The 24042-nt window shown below is 43.5% G+C and overlaps 1 protein-coding gene across 1 annotated transcript in view; it reads left to right on the plus strand.

The window, feature by feature from the left end:
• The first annotated feature begins 23255 nt into the window (after positions 1-23255).
• Positions 23256-24042, plus strand: part of ADAR (adenosine deaminase RNA specific) — a 42936-nt gene continuing 42149 nt past the window's right edge. Inside the window, exon 1 of the mRNA XM_045816439.1 lies at positions 23256-23344. The gene's annotated coding sequence lies outside the window, so the exon portion shown is untranslated. The remainder of the gene's footprint in view (positions 23345-24042) is intronic.

Below are 24042 nucleotides of genomic sequence, written 5' to 3' on the forward strand. Positions count from 1 at the left end.
GGCATCCAAGTAAGGATTATAACTTGTTGAATAAAATAGGAATGTGAGTCTATATAATGATCAAATTAAATAGAAAGTTTGATGAAGAATAGGATAGTTTTAATTAATTTTTTATTGAGCTATAATCAAAATACATTATATCAGTTTCAGGTGTACAACATTATGATTCAATATTTGTAGCTACTGCAAAATGATCACTACCCTAGGTCTAGTTAACCTCTGTCTTCATACACATAATTATAGAATTTTTTTTCTTGTGATGAGAACCTTTAAGATTAACTCTCTTAGCAACTGTCAAATATGCAACACAGTATTGTTAGCTGCAGGTGCCACACTGTGCATCACGTCCCCTGACTTGTTTATTTTGTAACTGGGAGTTTGTACCTCCTGACTCCTTCCGCCTGGTTTGCGCAGGGCCACGCTAACCTCCTCTGTATCCTCCCAGTGTTAGTGCACGTGCTGCCAAGGAGCACCCCCTCACCCACTTTGTCCCTCCTAAACACCCCCCCCACCCCCCCACCCCCCCACCCCCGTCTCTGGCCATCACCAGTCTGTTCTTTGTACCTTTGAGTTTGTTTTGGGGGGGCTTTTGCTGTTGTTTTTTGAGATTCCGCATAAGAGAAATTATATGGTATTTTTCTTTCTATAATGTATTTCACTTAGCCATAGTGCTCTCAAGGTTCATCCATGTTGTCGCAAACACCAAGATTTCATTCTTGTGGTTGAATAATATTCCAATATGTACAAACCACATTTTCTTCACTCACTCATCAGTCTGTGAGCACTTAGGTTGTTTCTATATCTTCGCTGTTGTAGATAATGCTGCAGTGAACTTGGAGCTGCATCGATCTTTTCAAGTTAGTGTTTTCATTTTCTTTGGTTAAATACCCAGAAGTGAAATTGCTAGGTCACATGGTAGTTCTATTTTTAATTTTCTGAGGAACATCCATACTGTTTTTCTACATAATTTTAAATTACCACCACAGAGAATGTTAATTGGTAAAAGCATTACAGAAAATACAGGGTGGGGCCAAAGTAGATGTACGGTTGTGAGAACACGAAACACAAAGTTTAGTCTTGGATTATTACTTATGAATTACTGTAATATTTCCCATATGAACAACTGTAAGCCCACTTTGGCCCCCCCCGTATATGGAGGTTCCTAAAATAATTAAACAGAACTACCATCCAGCCACCACACTTCCTTTATATCCAAAGGAAATGAGACCAATATCTTGAAGAAATATCTGTACTCATGTGTTTATTGCAGCATGATTTATAATAGCCAGGCTATGGAAATTACCTAAGTTGTCTGTTGACAAATGAATGCATAAAGAAAAAGCGACGCGTGCACACTCACACACAGGCACCCACACTGGAATGTTAATTAGCGTTAAGGAAAAGGAAGAAGGAAATCCTGCTGTTTATGACAATAGAGATGAACGTGGAGGACATTATGCTGAATGAAATAAGCCAGACTTAGAAGGACAAATACTTCATAATCTCGCTTATACATAGAATCTAAAAGCAGGACTCACAGAAGCAGAGAGTCGGCAGGGGCAGGGGTGGGGGAAATGAGACGATCGAAGGGCGTGACATTTCAGTTATGAAGGATGAGTAAATTCTGGAGAGCTAAAGGACAGCATAGTGCACGTTAGGAAGGGCAGCTCCTTGAGCCTTGAAAACCAAGGAAAACTTTCTGAGGAGTTTGGAGTCAAGTTCAGCTCGGAATAATTAGCAGGAGCTCATCAGGAGACAAAGGGGAGGGAGGATGAGATGGGGGCAGGGCAGGAAGAAGCGTGCCCAGCCAAAGGGGTTGGGGCTGCCTGGAGAACCGCTACGTCCGTCCGCCGGGGAAGCCGGAGTGGGAGGAGGGAGGAGCCCTGGGATGCCTGGCTGTCCAGACCCGGCTCTGCCCCGAGGTGATGCCGAGTCATTGGAGGGTGGTGAGCAGGAATGGCATGCTTAAACAAGCTTTTGCAAAGCTAAACTTAGCTGCAGTTGTGGAAAGGTGTTTTGGAAGGTAGCAACAGTTAAGAGGCTGTTTCAGTAATTCAGGAGAGAAGTAAGGGGGGCCTGGAATAAAGTAGAGTCGGTGGGAGAGAGGAGTGGGCAGAGGGAAGAGAAGGAAGCAGAACCAATAGGACTAGGTGTTTTGAGCAGCCAAGCAGAGGGAGCCAAGCAATTAATTCATTGGAATTTCAGCCGACATGAGAGTGAGTCATCCTGTCCATGAATGTTATATTTTTTCCTTTTTAATTGCCATTCAGTAATGTTTTACAATTTTCTTCAAAGAGGGCTTACATTTCTTTTGTTTATTCCTGTGTATAACTAATATTGTCCTGTTATTTAAAATGGTATCTTAAAGCCTCAATTCTTCCCAAGCTGATGGGCTAAAAGACAGCTATTAGCAAAATGGCCTGTTTTATCGCTGGGCCAAATGCCCAGCCACTTTGGGACGCCAGCATTGAAAGAACCACACCTTCTGGGGAGGCAGCCTGGAGGCCAAACAGCAAACAGAGCGGTCCCCTGGCTCCCGTGCTGAGGCCGCAGGACCGCAGCCCCAGCCCTCTCACGGGTGCCGGGGCTGTCACCACCTGCAGGGGGAGCCCCGATCACAACCCAGGGTGGGTGAGAAAAACTGCCAGCGCTCGAAAAGACAGATCCTTGAAAGATTTCTTTCTAGGAAACAGAGGGCTATTTGTTAACATGTAGCTTATTAGCAGTAGGCACTAGGAAGGCCTTTGGCTTACGCCTGGTTCCACATGCATAAGGGAAATGCATTACCCATGGATGTCCTAGACCACGTTTCTCCAGTCCACTGACCAGGTCTGTTCCAGTGGTGGTTTACTTAGGAACTAAGTAAGGAAGCTGCTGTATTAAATTTGCATAAGTGATAGCCTTGTACAAATGGTATTTTGGTAATTAGGTATATAAATTCTAACAAATGAAGGGGTTTTTCAGACACAGTTGTGGATAATAAGCAACATTTTTATCTAGCCCCTTATCATTTCCAAAGCCCTTTTCTACCCATTATTATATTATTATCCAAGTTTCTTTTTTTAAAGACTTTATTTTATTTATTTTTAGAGGGGAAGGGAGAAGGAGAGGGAGAGAAACATCAATGTGTGATTGCCTCTCACACGTTTCCTGCCGGGGACCTGGCCCGCAACCCAGGGATGTGCCCTGACTGGGACTTGAACCAACCACCCCTTGCTTCACAGGCCAGCACTCAATCCACTGAGCCACACCAGCCAGGGCCTACCATCCAAATTTCATAGATGTAAAAGCAGAGGCTCTGGCCATTTCAGGACTTGGCCAAGGAGGGTCACGGCGCTGGCACCCAGGAGAGCTGGGGCTCAAAGATCTGACCTTCAGTTTGGCAGCACCAAAAAAATAGTGTTGTATAGAACCTATTAGCCAGCCCGAAAACATGAGTACTTTCTGGGGTACAGGACAGGAATAAACTAAAAGGCAATACAATTTTTACACCAAGCTAATGAGGTGTTTTACCCCATTTATTATGAAGTCATGGGAAAGCTTATTTATGGTAAAGGGATTCTCAGAAATAGCTGACCTCTACAAGAGACATCTGCACGAGAGATCTTCCCTCACTGTTGATCATCGTTCACCAAGAGCCCTCCCTGAGCCGGACTCTCAGCTGGCCCCCTGAAGCCACACACAACTGCCTGGGTTTGGGTCGGTCTCCTCTGAGACTGTGGAACCACAAACAGATGACACTTCCCCTGCAGAGTGTCCTTCGCTCCCAGATGAGAAGACAGCTATATAGAGTCTGTTTTAGTTTTATTAAATATTCCATTACACCACAGAGGTTCTTCCTTGTGACAACCACGTACTTTCTGTGGCATACAGACTGCATGGCTCTTGCGGGAATAAAATGCACGGGAGAATATTTGGTGCCAACAGCCAAATTAGCTTAAATCTTTTCTTTTTTTTTTCAAAATATTTCATTTATTTATTTTTAGAGAGGACAGGGAGGGAGGAAGAGAGAGAGAGAGAAACATCAATGTGTGGTTGCTAGGGGTCATGGCCTGCAACCCAGGCATGTACCCTGACTGGGAATCGAACCTGCGACCCTTTGGTTTGCAGCCCGCACTCAATCCACTGAGCTACGCCAGCCAGGGCTAGCTTAAATCTTTTCCAAAAAATTCTGAAGCTTCTCTAAGAAGAGCTGTGTTTTACTCCTTACTTCTTGGGACATTAAGAGAAATTGGATGCTATGAACATGATAACAATAGGCTTTAATGCACACGGGCTGAATGCAAGAGAGTGAGGAGGGAGCCATCCGAATGATGCACTGGAACACTTTGGATTAAGTGAGTTCACCTCACACCTGTTAGAGGCAATAGCTGTCCTCTTTTGGTTGTTTCTATTTTTCCTGAAAGTGTTTTTTTTTACATAAAAGAATATTTTGTTTATAGACCAGTTACTTCCATATGAATTCCTTCCCCTACTAATTTAAAAAATGACCTTACATTTTAAAAGATGTTTGTTCTGCCTAAAAAAAAGTTAAGAAGTTATATTTGGTTGGTTGGTTGGTTGACTGGTTAGACATCAGAGGCGGCTTTTAGTTTATGAGACAATTGACTAAGTTGTTCTGGGAACTTAAACTTATGTTTATTAAGAAACCTCAAGTTAAAGTATGAAACACAATTATCTCAACCTTGAAATGTTTTCATGTTTCATTTAACTTTAAAAGACCTTTTAGAAATTACTTGATGTTTCCCAAAAAAGCTTTATCTCAAATTCAGCATTTTTTTCCATCTTCATTTCAATTTCGCTTTGTTTCTATTCAATTCAAATAAAGGTCAATATAGCCGTTGATATAGATGAGTGTCTTTTAGACACAGATGACAGAAACGTGAGCATTAAAAAAGGAGTTTGCTGACTCCCCAAACCGAGAAGGCCAAGGGTACCTTTGGATCCTAGGTGTGGGTCAGAGATGTCCTCAGGGTTCCGCTCACTTCATCTTTCAGGTTTATTCATCCCTCCTTGATTTCATCACCAGACATCCACTCCCCAGGTGGTGCAGAGATGGCCTCAGAACGGCCTCCTTTTACAAATCTTGTTTAACCACTAGATGAAAAAGCCATCTTTCTCATTGGCTCCCCCTGCAAAGGCTAGGAAAGCCTCTGATTGGTCCCCTGCATGTTGAGCTGTATGCCCAGCCATCAACTAATCTGAGTGGCAGAAGAGTGGAGGAGCATTCTGATTGGCTAGACCTAGGTCATGAAACCACCCCTGGAGAGGGCAGGGTCAGCCCAGACTGACCAATCAGATAGTTCCTTCACAAGAAAAAAAAGTGTTTTGCCACAAGAAGAGGACATGGGACAAACCAAAAGCAGATGTTGAGTTCTACGCTTCTGAAGATTATCTGGTTGATAAAGGGTAGAGGCAAATTAATCTTCTTGTTTTTCTTTATGTATATGCGACTTTCAACTAAGACCATGTTTGTTTTCATAAACAGAAGAAAGCAATGAATGTATTATGTATTTCTAAAAGTGTTACGGATCTCTACGGAAAGATGGATTGTCAGTGAAGAAAGAGAAGTCGTGGGACAGTGTCTCCCGTCCGACCCGGTCTGGGTGGACACGGAGTTCCGAAGGAGCTGCAGATGGACGGTCCCGTCTCACCTGAAGGGTCAGCGGGAACCGCTCGGGGAAGCCTTCGCCTTTTCACTTTATACCATTTGTACTGTCTGAGTTTTTTCATCACACATATGTACATCTTTTATAGTAAATAACAACAGGATGGACAATAAATACTTTGAGTGTAAAGGAAAAAATCAGTACATGTTGGCATATTAGTTATCTGTTGCTATGTAGCAAACTGTCTTTCACTTGGTGGCTAAAAACAACACGTTTATTATCTCACAGTTTCTATGGGTCGAATTTAGGTGTGGCTTAACTGGGCCTTCTGCTTCAGAGAAATTAGGGGGAAAACAACAGAATAAACTTGAGAAAATAAAAGGAAGAAAATAATGATAAGTAGGGAAAGTAATGAAATGGAAAATAGGATCGACAAAGCTAAAGTTGATTGAAAATTAGCAAACCTCTGGCAAAATTGATTAAGTTTAAAATAAACAGAGAGAGATGTAGATTAGGGCGGAGGGGAAGAAGAGAGGAGAAAGAAATCTCAGGGAGGGGGGAGGGAGGGGAAGGGGTGGGGGAGGGAGGGGGAGGAAGGGGGAGGGGCAGAGCAACAGTGTCTTGCATGTCATAACATGGCAAGTCCCACAGCATTAGTTCTACCAAATTTTACTCATTAGGAGCAAGTTACTCAGGCAGCCCATATTCTCTCTTTGCAAGAGGAGCGTCAAAGAATTTTCAGACATGTTTAAAACTACTGCTTGCTATGTTATGGTTTTTACCCAGAAGAGTAGGACAAAATAAATAAATAAATAAATAAATAAAATGTGTACAGATTACAGAGGAAAAGTCAAATCTGTTATTACTCACAGGACAGATTATTTAATGGAAATAATAAAAGACTCAATAAAAAAATTATTAGAATTAAAAAGAGGCTGAATGTAAAATAAATACACAAAAGTCTGTTGCCTTGTTACATGTAATTAATAAATGGCTAGAAAATGGACTTCCAAAAAGATCTCATTAAGAACTATAGCAATGAGCCCTGGCCAGGTGGCTCAGTTGGGTGGTGTGTTATCCTGTGCACCAAAAAATTGTGGGTTCTGATAGGGGGTTAAGAGTTGGAAAATTTTAGTTTAAGTGATAGCTAATAAGCTTAGTAATCAATGAATGTAAAAGCTTTTGTTCCAGGAACTGAAGGCGTGACCCACCCTGACCCCAGGAGACCATAAGCAGTCCCACCTTTGTGCCTCAGGAGGACTGCAAGCAACTCAAGCTGATATCGGAGCCCTGGTACTCCAGGGTGAGGTGACCACTGCCCAGGACACAGCTAAAGAGCTGCTGCCTGGGGCACAGCTTAAGACCACCGCCCAGGACAAGAATGCTGAAGTTGTGTTTTTTTTTTAACCCAATTAACTTTTCCCTGAATTTCAAAACCCCTCACCACACCTTGTTTATTCCCTACTATAAAAACCTAGGTCTGGAAAGAGAAGACAAGACGGTCTGTTAGGGTATGGACATGCCATCTTCTCAGATTGCCAGCCATCTGAATAAAGCACTGGTAAAGATTCAATCCCTGACTCTGCTTATTGGGTTTGGTAGTGACAGGCAGCCTGAACTCCGGTGTCCTTTCCAGTTTCAGCTCCATTCCTGGTGGGGGCATGTACGGGAAGCAACCAATCGATGCTTCTCTCTTGCATCAGCGTCTCTCTCCCTTCCCCTTTTTCTAAAATGAAATATTTATCTCCATCCTCAGGTGAGTATAAAAAAAAATCTCAGCAATAAAAAGGATGGGACTATTGATACATACAACAACCTGGATGGATCTCAAAGGAATTATACTAAATGGGGTTGGGGGAGCAACTCTCAAAAGGCTACCTACTGTATTATTTCATTTATCTAACTCTCTTTAAATAACAAAACTACAGAAATAGAGATGAGTGGTTGCCAGGAGTTAGGGATGAGGGGATCCTGTCCTGGCTGTTTGTGCTGCCTCTGTTTTATTCTTGATGTCTCACCAAGGTTTTGTTTTGTTTTGTTTTTCTATTTTATCAATCATCAAAGAACCGGCTTGTGCCTTTATTGAGTGTCTCTTGCAAACTTGCAGTCTATTTTGTTCATCTCCACTCGTATCTGTACTATTTCCTTTCTTCTACTTTCTCTGTGTTCAATTTGCTGGTCTTGTTCTAACTTCTTGAGATAGATGTTTACATCGCTGATTTTCAGCCTTTCTTTTTTCTATATCATATTTGTTATTTCTCTCTATATTTTTTATTCTAGTTAATATATTATCAATTTTAAGGTTGTAAATTTTCCTCTAAGCATGGCTTTTTCCACACTCTATAAGCTTAGATATTTTCAATATATTTTGTTCAAAATATCTTTTCATTAATCCATTAGGTGTTTAGACTCCATTAGGTGTTTAATTTTCAAATATTTGGGCAATATTATAGTTATCTTTCTTGTATTGATTTCCAAATACTTCCACTGTGGCTGGAGAACCTGCTGTGTTTGATTTCACTCCTTTGAAAATTGCTGAGTTGCTTAATGGCCTAATATGTAGTTAATGTTGATAAATGTTCCATGTACACTTGAAAAATATATATTTCACAATTGTTGTAGAAAAACACTTACCTAATGTTAAATTTTATTTCATTATTCAAATATTTTACATTTCTACTGAATTTTTTTGTCTGCATAGTCTACTAGTTAATGAGAGAGGTGTGTTGAAATCTACGATACTATAATTGAGCATTTTTCTATTATTCTAGTTATGTCATTTTTTTGCTCTTTATAGTCTGATGTTTTGTTATCTTATTATTATATCTTCTTGGTGAACTTACCCTATTGTCATTATGAAATATTCCTCTATCTTGCTTCTTACATTAAAGTCTTTTTTATGTAATGTTAGTATTACTATATCTGTTCTTTTGTTTTGTATTTGCTAATCAGCTGTTCGACCCATCTACTGAGTTATTAATATTAGTCATGGCATTTCTCAGTTCTAGAATTTCCAGTTGGTTCCTTTTTTATAGTCTCCTGTTCTCTCCTGAAACTGTCCATCTTGTCATAGAACACATTAATCACAATATCTTTTTCTTTAGATTTTATTTATTTAATTTAAAGAGGGGAAGAGAAGGAGAAAGAGAGGGCAAGAAACACCAATGTGTGGTTGCCTATCACGTGCCCCCAACTGGGGACCTGGCTTGCAACCCAGACATGTGCCCTGACTGGGAATTGAACTGGTGACTCTTTGGTTCACAGGCCAGTACTCAATCCACTGAGCCACACCAGCCAGGGCTAATCACAGTATCTTAAAGTCTGTGTATGATAACTCTAACATATGGATCTCCTGTAAGTCATTTCTACTATCTACCTTGTCTCTGAATTTTTGGCACTTATCTTTTTTGCATGCCTATTTTTCATTAAATTCTAAACATTGTGCATGAAAAATTATTCAGATAATTAAAAGTACTGGAAAATACTGTCTTCACCAGAGAGGATTTGTTCTTGCTCATCGGGCAGGCCAGCAGAAGGGTAGACCACCTGTAATAAATATAACATAGAGCTGACTGAAGCTGGATTGCAGTCACGGTGAGGCCTAAGGGGTTTAGTTTCATCTTTGCTCTAGGATGCAGCCCTTCTGGGGCCCCAGCTGGGAGCCTGGGGTGCTTACCAGGACCCTCCTCATTGGTGAGCCCTGGATTTCTGGTGTCGTCTCCCCTGAGAAGCTTCTAAAAGCCCTGCTCAGTTCCTCACCTACTCACGATCCACTTCAGAACTGGAGAGCGCCTGAGGTAGGGCCGAGCATAGGTCTCGCCCCTGTGAGACCCCTTTTCCTCCAGCATCTGGACCACCAAGTCCTTTCCTGTCTCAGTTGTTCTCCAGAGCTTTCAGACAGGTTTTAAATATTTCATCTAGCTTTTCAAAGTAATCTTGATGGGAGGTTTGGGCTGACACAATCTTGTTTGAAATGTCTTTGGATGACTATTATTTATTCTACCTAGTTCAGTCTGAAAAGGGAAGCCCTGAATAGCACCCAGAAGTAATAACTTCCAGAACCGATCTGAACATAGCAGGATACTCTGATCTGGCTCTGGGACAGCCCCAGCATGCAGCTCTGTTCCTGGCAGGGCTGCTGGGCTGGCCCAGTCCAAAGGTTCTTCTTTGCCTTGGCTTTCTTTACTTCTCTCACAGTGTCCCAGAAAACATCTACACCCACAAACCTCCTACTCGTCCTCCCAGTAGCCTGTTTCCTCTATTTTTAATTACTCTCAATGTTAGAAATTCAAATGCATGTATGTCCAATCTGAATTCCTTGAGATTACAGAAAATGCTCACAGCAGTAAAAATACATTTACTCGTATAAGAGTTTGCAGGAAGAGAATCTTCAGTTTGAAAAAAAGTGCTGGGCTTGCGTCTCCCTGGAGGAAGAGTGCTTTCTTCCATACCTGTGCCTCTAAAACGCTGTTCCTTCTTTTGAGAACATTTTCCATCTTTATTTCTCATCACATGCTCCACTTCAGCTTCTCGCGGCCTTCCCTGTCTCCAGGACCTTTCATTTCAGCCATAGCCACCACCGTGGAGACTAACTCTGCAGACTCCAGCCACCTTCAGGCAGGCCCCGACACGCCCCACCCCTGCACAGCACCGCACACCCTGTCCTCCTGCCTGGGGTTACGACTCAGCTGGCGCTCAGACACCAGGGGCCACGTGCGCCCCTCAAGAAGGACAGGGAAGCTGACCCTCGTGATAAAGGGAAACAAGGGTCAGGAGAGGAGTTCTGTCCTTCTTTCCCCAAGACAGTTTATTGAATGATTGAAAATCCCTTTAAAATATTCCCCTAGACAGACTTTCCTGAGACACTTCAGATGGCTCCTTGGAGGACAGTCCGGTAAGCGAGAGCCGCTCCATGCACAGTGAGCCGCAGCTCGTCTGCACGTGCGTTCTCGCACTGGCTCCTGTCCTTTCCATGTATGTGAACCCGATAAACAGTGTCTGTGTGGAATAAAATTACAATGACTAAATCTATGGAGTTAAAAAAAAAGATAGGACTAAAAAATTAGACAGCAGTAGCTATAATCGTCAAAAAGGGTAAGAAAAGAACTAAAATATTCTAGAGCTCCTGTACTGTCCAGAAGGGAACACCAACATTGTGTTTAAACATTGGGCCTTATTAAATTAAAATGCATGATAAATTTCAAGGTTAACCGCTAAAAAAAGAGAGCATAATTCCAAAATCTTTAAAAAGGAAAATATGAATAGGAAAAAGAGTTCAATAAGAACTAAATTAATCTGCAAAACAAAACGAAGAAAGAGCCCTGGCTGGGGGCTCAGTCGGTCGGAGCGCACACCAGGGGCTGTGGTTCGCTCCCTGCTAAGGGCACGGGCCTAGGCTGCAGTTCGATCCTTGTTCGGGGCATACAAGAGGCAACCGATCGACGTTTCTCTCATTGATGTTTCTCTCTCTCTCCTCTCTCTGAAGTCGATGAACATATCCTCAAGCCCTGACAACTGGTGGCTCAGTTGATTGGGCATTGGTCCACAATGCGGAAGGTCGCTGGTTCAATTCCTCAGCCGGGCACATGCCTGGGTTGCAAATTCTGTCCCCCGGCATGTGCAAGAGGCAACCGATTAATGTTTTCTCTCTCACACTGATCTTTCTCTCCCTCTCTTTCTCCTCCCTTCCCCTCTCTCTAACAATAAATAAAATCTTTTAAAAATTAAAAAAATAAACATGTACTCAGGTGAAGATTTTAAAAAATCAAATTCCTCCAAAGGATATATAAATAGAGAGAGTGTCCCTTGTATCTTTCTAGGAGGTCTTAAATCCAAATAGATAAAGATGGAATGAGAAAGGAAAACCACAAGCCCATGTTGCTATTAAAACAAATGCAAAACTCCCACACAAAATATAGCTGGGTCCAACGGCATACACAAACAGTACTTTATGGTCAAGGTTGTTTACCTAAGAACACAAGGATAATTTAATATTAGGAAACCTATAAATTTTATTTATCATATTAACATATTAAAGGGAGATAAAAATATATGATCATCTAAATGGCTGTAAAACACTTTGATTAAATTCAATATCCATTCAAGATTTTTTAAATCTTCAGTCAACTAGGAGTAAGTTCAACCTTCTTTAACCTGACAAAAAGGATTTACAGAAAGCCTAACAAAATATCATTCTAAATTTATTTACAAAAATAGACACAAAAGTAATTCTAAATTTCCTTTTCAAAACTCAGAGTGCCCACGTCAAGAGAAAATATCACATTTCTATTCACACTGTGGTGGAGGTCCCGACCGGTGCGACATGTGAAGAAAATGAAAGCAGGAGGGCTGGACGGGAGAGAAAAACTGGCATTGTTGTTATTTTATTTATTTTTTATTTTTGCATGATTCCAATGTTAGAATCAGCCTTTTTAAGAGTAGTTCCCAGCACTGGAACTTTGACAGAGTTTGAAATTAAGCTGAAAAGTGCACTGTAAATACAGGGGGTGAGAGGTGGAAACTACCCTGCACAATAAAAATCTATTGTATATAATGAAAGAAAAAGAAATTATAGTTTCCACAGTGATCATGATTTCTTTATAAGATTGAAATGGGTGAGAATCTAGGCATTTTCTCCATAATTTTAAATCATTTCCTTGAGTTTATAAGCTCAAATGAATGAACTTGTTGGCTGTAATCGGGCTTTTCCTGGTAGGATGAACACTGATCAGCTACAGAGTTTCCTTCGTGAACTTCATTAGACAAAGCCCTCTTGGATTCTGTGTTTTGAGTCAAAAGCTGTAAGAGGATCTTGTGTGTTACTGCTTTCCCAAGGCAATGAAAAGACAATAATAAAGAATTAGAAGAAAAGACAATTCCAAAGTGTAACTCTCAGATGTTTGCACTTTGGGAAAATCCTGACAACTCCAGGGCTGAGCCATTACCAGTGGTGCTGGTCAGACCTGGGGCCAGGCCTGTGAAAGCCGGTATTATTTTTAGATAATTCATCATTTGCAATAGGAATTATTAAAAATCAAAGGCAAATTATTGTATCCAGCAAGTTGACTGGATACAATATCAGTATACAAAAGTCTAATTTATTTCTACAATAGCAACAAATAATTACAAAGCATAACTTTAAAGGATGTAATTCCCAATAGAAACAAAACTACAAAGTATCTAGGGATAAATCTGGCAAAAGATGTGCAAGATCCGAACACAGAAAATAATAAACCTTTACTTAAAGACATTAATGAAAGCCTAAGAAAAAGAGTGTTTTCCTGTTCCTGAATTGGAAGACTCAGAACCATAAAAATGTTCATCTTCTTCAAACTGATCTACACACTCATGCAATGCCAGTTAAAATCCCAGCAGGCTATGTGTGCGTGTGTGCTGGCATGTAGTTTGAGACGCTTGTTCTAAAATATGTATGAAAACACAAAGGACCCAGAATAGCCAAGACACAAGATGAAGAAAAATAAGAACAACTTGCCCTATTAAATAATCCAGACTTTTATAAAGCTGTAGTGATCAAGCAGTGCAGTGTTGGCACCAAGACAGACCAATTGTCCCATGGGACGGAACAGGCAGCAGAAACAGACCCGCATGTGAACGAGCGCTGGTGTGCGGCCGAGCGGCAGGACAGGGTAGCTGGGAAGGGGGGCTGGTCGACAGACAAATCCGGAGAAAGTCCTTTGTATGTAAAAGGTAAAATTGGATCCCTACTTCACGGCATAGACAAAAGTAAATTCCAGAGAGAACAAAGGTTTAAAGGTCAAAAGCAAAACTAAATAATTTTAGGAGAGTAAGTTAATATATATTAGAGTAGGAAGAAAAAACAATAAATTTTACAGTTCGAAGTTAAGAACATCCATTTATCAAAATAGAAAGTGAAAAGACAAGCTATGTACATATGGGAGAAATTTGCAACACAGCTAAATGACAAAAAATTAATGTTCAGAGAGTATAAAGAACTTGCCAAGCCACTAAAAAAATGGGCAGAAGTCACGGACGGCCTCCATCCAGTGCCCTCTAGGTTCTTCATTTCTTCACAGCAGGCTGGGCCTGTGCAGCCAAAATCTGCCAATACCACTCAAATTTTTACACACCCAGTTGTCTTATTTTATTTTTTTATGTTTTCCTCCTTTGTTATAAGTTAACTGTAGTGATATATCCATCATATTGGGGAATTCACAAATGTATGGTCTCCCACTGCCCTGTCTGTAAGCATCTTAACATTTGCAATATATATATATATGTACGTATATATATTTTTAAAGGCTGTATTTAGCATATTCTAACTGAAAAGCTGCTTTAAAAGATACATATTGGTTTTCCATTAAGCTAATTTGCTATTCCATTCCACCTCAGCCTGGAACTAACAAGCAAAGATTGAAGATTGGCCGTTGTTTGTGTTCATGAGAAAATACTACCTAAAACCAGTGGGTCGATGTTAAACTAGTCCTACAGCTTCCCAGCCTTTCAGTAGCTCCTGAATGTCATCCGGGATGGAGAGCGGCGTTGAGAGAGTCGGGAGCACAGAGGGGCACCATCCAGGCAGGAAACCAGGCCGCCCCCGGCTGCTCCATGGTTCAGGGCAGGGGAGTTGCAGGTGGAAAGACGCACACAGGCACACGCCTGCAGGAGCACGCGCACAGAAACACCATCAGGCAGATTCCTCGGGTGTTCTTTGGGATTTCTTTAGCAGATACCATGCCACTCCAAAATGGCCAAATCAGATGTGTTCAGAAAAGAAGCAAAAAGGGAAGGCCAACGTCTGTCACGAAGGAAGTCCGTCGTCTCCCAAGTCCGTCTGTAGCAGTTCTGGGTCAGATCAGTACCCTCTGGCCCACTCCTGCCAAGACTACAGCTACGACCCCCACTCCGTCTCAGAATGAAGCTACTGACAGTCTCTGCCTTCACTTTGGTTTTACACAGTGACTACTGTATTGCGACTAAGTGCTTTAGGGCAGAATGCAGGAATATGGGCTGTTTTTTTGCTGGCATTAAAAGCTCAGAAAGGCTACAAGCGTTCCCATTAAGATCAGGAACAAGACAGGGATGTCCACATTCAACATAGCACTGGAAGTCCTAGCAATCAGGTAAAAGGAAGAATAAAAGGCATACAAATTGGATAGGGAGAAGTAAAACTCATTGTCTGTAGGTGACATGATGCTGTACAGAGAGAACCCTAAAGATTCCACCAACAAAATACTAGAACTGATAAATGCATTCACTAAAGTAAAGGAAAACACCAACAAAATGAAAAGCCAACACACTGAATGGACGAACATATTTGCCAATACTTCTGATAAGGGGTTAATATTAAAAATGTATAAAGAATTTATGAAACTGAACACCAACCCTGGCTGGTGTGGCTCAGTGGACTGAGCAGTGGCCTGTGGACCAAAAGGTTGCTTATTCGATTCCCAGTCAGGGCACATGCCTGGGTTTTGGGCCAGGTCCCCAGATGGGGGCATGCGAGAGGCAGCCAATTGATGTTTCTCTTGATCTCTTTCTCCATTCCTCTCTCTCTAAAAATAAATAAATAAATAAAATATTTTTTAAAACCTCAACACTAAAAAAACAAACAATACAGTTAAAATATGGGCAAAGGACCTGAAGGATCTGTATGTCCAAACAGGACATACAGATGGCCAACAGACATATTAAAAGATGCTCAACATCACTAATCATCAGAGAAATGCAAATTAAAACCACGAGTTATCACCTCACACCTGCCAGAATGGCCATCATCAATAAATCAACAAAAAAGTGCCGGCGAGGATGTGTAGAAAGGGGAGTGCTTCTGCATCCTTGGCGGGAATGCAGATGGTGCAGCCACTGTGGAAAGCAGAATAGAGTTACCTCAAAAAATTCAGAATGGAACTGCCATACACCCAGTGATTCCACTTCTGGGAATTTATCTGAAGAAACCCAAAACACTAATTCAAAAGAATATATGTATTTTTTTTGTTCATTGCAGCGTTATTTACAACAGCCAGGATTTGGAAGCAGCCCAAGTGCCATCAGTGGATGAGTGGATAGAACAACTATGGGACATTTACACAATGGAGTACTACTTGGTCATAAAAAAAAAACAAAAACAAAAAAACTTTACCCTTTGCAACAGCACAGATGGGCCTTGAGAGCATGATACTAAGTGAGATAAGCCAGTCAGAGAAGGACGAATACCATATGATCTCATTTGTATGTGGAATCTAATGGAAAACTGAACTAACAAGCAAAATGGAGGCAGACTCATAGATGGAGAGCAGGCCAACAGCTGGGGGGCGGGCTTTGGAGGGTGGAGGGATCAAGCAAAAAGAAAAAACCCATGGACACAGACAACAGTGCGGTGATTATGGTGGGTGGAGGGGGGAGGGTGGGGGTTGGAGGCAGAAGAGGGTATAAGGGGGGGTAAATGGTAATGGAAAAAAATACAATAAAAAACAAACTATTAGCCCTGGCTGGTGTGGCTCAGTTGTTCCAGTGATCGGACATTGTCCTGCAGACCCAGAGGTCACAGGTTCATTCTCGGTCAGGGCACATGCCTGAGTTGCGGGTCCTGTTCTGGCCAGGGGCGGGGCCTACTAGAGGCAGCCGATCAATGTTTCTCTCTCGTATTGATGTTTCTCTCCCCCTCTTTCTCCCTTCCTTCCCTTCTCTCTAGAATCAGTTTTTTTTAAAAGAAAAATAAATAAAAATAAACTACTAAAAATAAAAATTTTAGTATATTTTAATTATGCTATTACAGTTTTCCCATTTTCCCTTTTTCCCTGCCGCCCCACTGGTAACCCTTCACATGATCTCCATTTCTCTGATTCTGTTCCTGTTCCAGTTGTTTGCTTAGTTTGTTTTTGTTTTTTAAGTTCAGTTGTTGATAGTTGTGGGTTTGTTGTCATTTTACTGTTCATATTTTTGATCTTCAATTTCTTTGATAAGTCTCTTTAACATTTCATATAATAAGGGCTTGGTGATGATGAACTCCTTTAACTTGACCTTATCTGGGAAGCACTTTATCTGCCCTTCCATTCTAAATGAAAGTTTTGTTGGATAGAGTAATCTGGGATGTAGGTCCTTCCCTTTTGTGACTTCAAATACTTCTTTCCAGCCCCATCTTGCTACAAGGTTTCTTTTGAGAAATCAGCTGATGGTCTTATGGGAACTCCTTTGTAGGTAACTCTCTCCTTTCCTCTTGCTGCTTTTAAGATTCTCTCCTTATCTTTAATCTTGAATAATGTAATTATGATGTACCTTGGTGTGTTCATCCTTGGGTCCAACTTCTTTGGGACATGCTGGGCTTCCTAGACTTTCTGGAAGTCTATTTCCTTTGCCAGATTGAGGAAGTTTTCCTTCATTATTTTTTCAAATAAGTTTTCAATTTCTTGCTCTTCTTTTTCTCCTTTTGCCACTCCTATGATTCAGATGTTGGAACATTTAAAGTTATCCCAGAGGTTCCTAAGGCTCTCCTCATTTTTTTTTTTTTAATTTTTGTTTCTTCATTCTGTTCTGGTTAGATATTTATTTCTTCCTTTTGTTCCAAATCATTGATTTGATACTGGGTTTCCTTCCCATCACTGTTGGGTCCCTAATATTTTGCCTTATTTCACTTTGTGTAGCCTTCATTTGTTGCTTCATTTTGTAACAAAGTTCAGTCAGTTCTGTGAGCATCCTGGTTACCAGTGTTTTGAACTCTGTATCATATAGGTTGGCTATCTATTCGTCACTTAGCTCTTTTTCTGAAGTTTTGATTCGTTCTTTCATTTGGGCCATATTTCTTTGCCTCAGCACATGTGTTGTGTTGTAAGGGGGAGGGGCCTCAGGTATTCTGCAGGGCGGGGCAATCCTCCTTGCTGTACTGCTGCGCTCTCTGTGGGGGAGGGGCCGAGGAGGGAACAATGCGGCCTGCTTGCTTGGCTCTAGCCCCTCTTTCCAATGAACTCTCTGTGTGAGACTGGGAGTTTCTCTGGCCATGGCAACCCCCTCTGTAGTTTACAGCTAGCTTTGAGTCTTAGTTTCTAGTTCTGTTAAGAACAAAAACGGGGCCAAAGGCAGGCGGAGGGCGATATACTATTACTAAAAGGAACCCCCCAGGTTTGTTATGTCCGCCACCAGAGGAAAGACATCTCTCAATGCCAGAGATTTGTGAAAAGGAAAGGAAATGTTTATTTAATGTTATACAGACTTAAAGTAGTGACCTAATGTCTTCATCAAAATCCCAAAGTCCCTTAAAACACCCACAAACACACACAATCCTTCCTTCCCCCCTTTGCCCAGTCTGGGGTACCGTATCTCAGGAAAGGAAACAGAAGTTTGTGGCTCAGGCAGCCCCCAGTTCTCCCCAGTAATCGGTCTCAGCTGGTAGGCCTCCCTCGGTTCCTGGCACCATCAGTTGTGTTGCCCAGATCTCTGCTAAAGCCGGGTGGTGGTTCCCCCTTCTAAAGCTGTCGGTGTGGTGGTTCACCCTGGCAAAGCTGCATGGTCCTCTCTGCACAATGGCCACAAGAGTCTCCACTCAGCCAAAACCACGTGGTTCTCCCTCCTAGGGCTGCCGTGTCTGAGTTTGAATCCCCGTGCCAATCTTCCTCTGCAGCCCCATTTCCAACTCCTCCCACAATCGGCTACACTTGCCAGCACTCACATGTCCTTCCAGCTTTACTGGGCTGCCATAGTGAGTCTAGGCAGGCATAGCCTCACATCATGGAGCCAATCTTCTCCAAGCTCCCACCCAGGCACTGTAACTCAGGGGAACTGCCCCCCAGTTACATCTTGGTGGGGAAGTTACTTCCATCCCCCTGACTCAGAGCATGGCCACAGCTATTTAACATATCCGTGCAACCAGTTAAAGGTTATAGATATGTTAAATGACCACACCAGAGGTTAGCTGCAAAGCTGTTGCTGCACAAAACAGCTCTCAATGGCCCTGTTCCATTTGTCCCTTCCCCCAACCCACACCTGTGGCAGGAAGAGGTGAGGACATCCTAATATTTCCTGGACACCTTGAGTTCTGGACCCCATTTCAAATCCCTATTTGGGGCCCCCCTCTTGGCTGCACCCTGTTACAGTTCTGTCAGCTCTGCCTTGCCCATGCAGTCCCCCGCCTTGCCACAGGTCTTCTCCACCCGCCCGGCTGTCTGTCTCCCTCCACTGAATGTTTCTTTAATTTCTTGGTTGTCGGAGTTCCATGCAGTTGATTTTCCTGCACTTCTGGTAGTTTATTGTTTTCAGATTTGTTGTTATCCTCCTTTTGGTTGTGTGAGGAAGTGAAGGGTTTCTACCTACACCTCCATCTTGGCCAGAACTCCAAAATAAAATTTTTTAAAAATCTTATTATCAGAAGAATAGGAAAAAAAGCTCAGAAAAGCAGAGAACAGAGATCAGGTCAGTCAGTGTCTCACACAACGTAGTCTGGATCTCTTGATCAATACAACCAATATTGAAAGACATTGATATTGAAGTAAAACCATGGTGAGTGCAGCTTGGGTCGGCATAGCTGTAGTGGCTCATGTCTTCCTCCTGTGTCTGCCAGCTTCCCGTGACCTTGAGGCCACCACCCCGGGTTCCCATGCTGGCCACTTAGCACCACGCTGGGCCCCGTGGGGACACAGACATGGCCTGAGCTCATGCAGGTAGCAGGTAGAGTGACACAGCTGAGCCACCAGTATAGTGAAGCACCCCCTCTGACGTTAGAGGGGGTCAAGGACCCCGTCCTTTACATCTTGAAACTATGGCAGATTGACTCAGAAAAGCTCTCGGTAAGTTCTCGTTCTATGAGAGACCCGTGCTTGGACAGTGTGGACCAAGTGGAGATTCTCATGGCCATGGAAGATGCATTTCAGTTTGAAATTCCTGATATAGATGGGAAGAAGTTGATGCATCCACAAGGAGTTGTAAATTACACTTCAGGTAAGAAGGATGTATGTGAATAAACTATCAGATTATAAGAGGGTGCAGCCAGGGGATCCCCCATATAGGGATTTGTAATGGGGCCCAGAACTCAGGCTGTTCAAGAAATGTTAAAAATATGGGATGTCCTTACCCCTGAACTCAGGGATGGGACACATGGAACAGAGCTATTGAAAACTGTTTTCCATAGCAACAGTTTTGCAAATAAGCTCAGGCATGGTCATTTAACACATCTATAACCTTTAACTGGTTTCTTGGATATGTTAAATAGCTGTGGCCATGCTTTGAGCCACGGGGATGGGAGTGACTTCCACCCAGGATGTAACTGGGAGGCAACTTCCTCTGGTTACAGCACCTGCATGAGAGCTTGGAGATGATTGGCTCAATGCCATGGGGCCACATCTGCCCGGACTTACTGTGGCAGCCCAGAAAAGCTGGAAAAATATGGGAATGCTGGCAGGTGTAACTGATTGGGGGGGGTCAGAAATGGGGCTGTAGAGGAAGATTGGTGCTGGGATTTAAACCTAGGCAGGGCAACCATGCTGGATGGTTGGGACCACCCGGCTTTGGGGTGCTCCTTTTTGCCACATGGCTTAGGAGGCAGGAGAGACCTTGCTGGGAAGGAAAGGAGTGAAAGGACTTTTGCTGGTGGGCCATGAGAAGATGCCACGTGGTTTTGGATTAACTGGAGATAGTGGCGGCAATCACACAGCTGATGGTGCCAGTAACAAGGGGCTACCTGAGCCATGAACTTCTACTTCTTTTCCTGAGACACGGTACCCCAAAATGGGCAGAGGGAGAAGTAAGGACTGTGTGTATTTGTGGGTATTCTAAAGGACTTTTAATGAAGACATTAAGTCATTACTCTAAGTCTGTATAACTTTTAAATAAATAATTCCTTTCCTTTTCACCAATCTCTGGCATTGAGAGACATCTTTCCCTGCCGGCAGGCAAGGTAAACCAAGTATGGAGGGGGGACCCCCGGAGCACAAGGGGGGTCCACTCAGTAATAGAATATGGTTCACACATCCCCCCCAAGTCTGTTCTGTAACAAGACCCCTTCACAGATAGAAGACTCCGAAGATACAGGTGAGTGGCTGGCAGGAGAACACATTTTGGCATTATTGCTGCATTGACAGAGTAATTCTGTTTAGACTTTGTGTTTAAATTGTCTAAGCGTTTTTGCCCTTTGAAAATAAATCTGTAAAAAAAAACCCATATCTTCTTAATAAAGGTGGTGAAAACTTGTGACAAAACATACTTGGTATCCCTAATCGCTTTTCTTTCACTCTGGCTCACTCTAGGAGGTTTTAAAAAATTATTATTGTTTTTTAAACTTTGTATTGAATTTATTGATGTGACATTGGCTAACAAAATTAACCAGGGTGCAGGTGTACGATTCCGTATCCCATCATCCGTGCACTGTATTGTGTGCCCACCACCCCAAGTCCAGTTCCTTCCTCGCCATTCACCCGCCCTGCTCGCGTACTGTGGTCCGAGTCGGTGAGGCTGGTTTGTTTGGCTTAATCCCTTCACCTTTCCACTCACCCTGCAGCCCCTCTCCCCTACACCCAGTTGTTTTAAACACAGCCCCAAAAAGCAGATTCTTAGCCGTTTAGAGCTGCCTCCCCTGCTGCGCGTGCTTCTGGAATCTGCGCGTGACACCTGCCAGTCATAGACAAGATAAACCTCATGGGTGTCAAGTCCCCAAGCTGCTGACTCGCTCGGAGCTTTCTGACCCCAGATTTCCTGCTGGGCTTCTGAGCAACTTCCTTTACATGTCTGGGGATTTCCTTGCCCTCTCTGCTTATGGATGTGTTCCCACCGCCCTCCCCCCATAGTCTCAGAATTGTCTGGTTCGTGAGGGACTTCTGCTTCCAAATCTGTCAAAGCTCACCCAAATAAAGTTTGTGAGTGCTACTGCCACCTTGTGGTCATATTTTTCCTTGCTCTGCCTCAAAATTCCTCGAACCCTGAACACTGACATTTCGCAGACAAGGAGGTACAGATGGCTTAACCACAGGGACATTGCTAACAAGTCCAGGATGAGACACCATTTAACGCCCACTTCACTGCTGAAAATCAAGAAGTCATAAGTGTTAGAGAAGATGTGGATGCTGGAAGGATTGTCAACTGGTATAGCCAATTTGGATATTTTGACATTATCATATAATGTTGAACACTGACATATCCAAGACCTACCAATTACACTCCTGGGTAAATATACCCAAGATAAATCTTTCTTTTCTTCCCCTCCCCTCCCCTCCCCTCCCCTCCCCTCCCCTTCTCTCTCTCTTTTGGGGAAAGGAGGAGAAAGAAGGAGAGAAACATCAATGAGAGAAACATCAATGTGAGAAACATCAATGTGAGAAACATCAATTGGTTGCCTCTCGTGGGCACCCTGACAGGGGACCAAACCCGCAACCTTGGCATGTGTCCTGACCAGGAGTTGAACGGTTGACCTTTCACTTTGCAGGACAACACCCAACCATCTGAGCCACACTGGTCAGGTCTCAAGAGAAATTTTTGTACAGAAATATCAAAAGGCAATACTGATGGAAATAGTGAAAAACGAGAAATTGCATAAATGTTCAGCAGCTGGAGAATGGATAAATTATGGCACAATCACGTGATAGATTGTTATGTAGCAGTGAAAGTGAATGAAACAACTTCACTCAACAAGAAGGATGAATCTTAGCGCTGAGGTCTGAATGCTTATGTCCCCTCAGAATTCCTGTGTTGAAATCCCAGTGTCAAACGTGCTGGTCTTAAGAGGTGGGGCGTTTGGGAAGTGTTTAGGTCGCGAGGGCGAAGCCCTCATGAACCAGATTGATGTTCCTACTAAAGAGACGTGAGAGATCCATAGTTCTTTCCCCAGCACAAGAAGTGGGCCACCTGGAGGAAGGCCGTCACCCACTGTGTTTGCACCCACCGTGCTTGCACCCACCGTGCTTGCACCCTGCCCTCCAGCCTCCAGAACTATACTTCCAGAACTGGGCCAATAGTAAATTTTTGTTGCTTACAAATGTGGTATTTTGTTAGAGGGGCCAAATGGACTAAGACATTTAGTAACATTTCTGAAAATAAAAGTCCAGAACACTAGATAAAATTCCAAAACACACAAAAACTAATACAAATATATTGCTTAATAAGGCACATTAATGTGAAACTACATTAAAGCAATGCGAGAGTTGTGTAAACACAAGTCATGGAGATATTTCTGAGGGCAGGCAGAGAGGTAAAGGGCAGGGACCACTCACAAGAAGACGAAAGTTATTGGTAATATTTTAGTTCTCGGGTTGGGGTGGTGAGGTGAAGAGTTAAGGGGGTGTTACATAACTTTAAAAATAATTTAACATAAAAGAACTCTCAAAGAATTATAGTGCATTACCAATTCTGGGTACCTGAAGTCCACTTAAGTAAACATATATTTTAATGTATATGAGTATGGCACCCACATACCTCCAAACCTTCTGCCCGACTACGTTATAAACGACCGAAGAGTTCGGTCAGGGCTATGAGCAAAAAGGCAGCATCCCACACTCAAGTACCTACTCCCTAACGGGCCAACAATGCGATGAACAGGCCGGTAAAAAGGAAGAGAGGGCAGCAAAACCCCAGCCTAACTAGGACGCAAACAAAAGAGGGGGGAGTCACGTGGTACTCCCTCCCACACGCGGCGCGCCAATGATGTCACCAAGCCGCGTCCGGGCCATTGATTCCCGACCGAAGGTAGAGAGGGCTACGTGGTGGGGGCGGGTGGGGGGAGGGTCCGGCGGCTGTGGCGGCCTCCTCTGTGGGCTGCGTTCCGGAGAATTACGAGATCGGTAAGAGGCCTTTTCCTTCTTCGCCATCACCTTCCTGGGCCCAGCGCCCGGCTCGCGCCGCCTCTGCAGGCTTGGACACTGATGGAAGGGGTAGCCTGGAGGCTCCCGGGGGGCTCCGAGGGTGGCCGCGGGGCCGGGTGGGGATGCAGGGGCTGGGGGCCGCGGCTGGGCTTGCAGCCTGGCGGGGAGGCGGACGCCTGGGCCCGTGTGCTGGTTGCATGTGCGCGCGCCAGTGTGTGAGCGCGGCTGTGGGCGGCAGAAGCCGCGCACGGATGCTCCGGCCACTCGTGCCAGCCGGAGGCCAACAGCTGGGTACCACAGGCCCTTGTTTCCCTCTCGCCTCGGAGAGTGACTGGATTGAGAGGCGCCTGCGACTGGTCTTGTGCGCACCTTCCTCCGCCGTGCCGTCCTAGTTGCAGAGGCCCGCGCCGCATCCTTGGGATAACATCCGCCGCCCTTGGCATGCCTGACATAGGGATGGCGTAGGCGGCCGTCGTGGAGAGCCCACTGCGGGGTCACGGCTGCCGCGCTCTGCCTGGGTCTGGCCCTGTGCAGGAGGCCTAGTTGCGTCACCTCCCCATCCTTCATCTCCTTGGCATGATTCTTGCTCCCTGTTAGAAGGTAAAACTGCCTCCGATGTTCCATGTCGGTGTCAGAGTTTGGGAAACTTGCCTTCCAAAAAGACACCTGTCGTTGAA

Source organism: Phyllostomus hastatus, unplaced genomic scaffold, assembly GCF_019186645.2.
Source record: "Phyllostomus hastatus isolate PE091 unplaced genomic scaffold, TTU_PhHast_1.1 phas_scaffold_216, whole genome shotgun sequence".
In the NCBI taxonomy this organism is placed as follows: domain Eukaryota; kingdom Metazoa; phylum Chordata; class Mammalia; order Chiroptera; family Phyllostomidae; genus Phyllostomus; species Phyllostomus hastatus.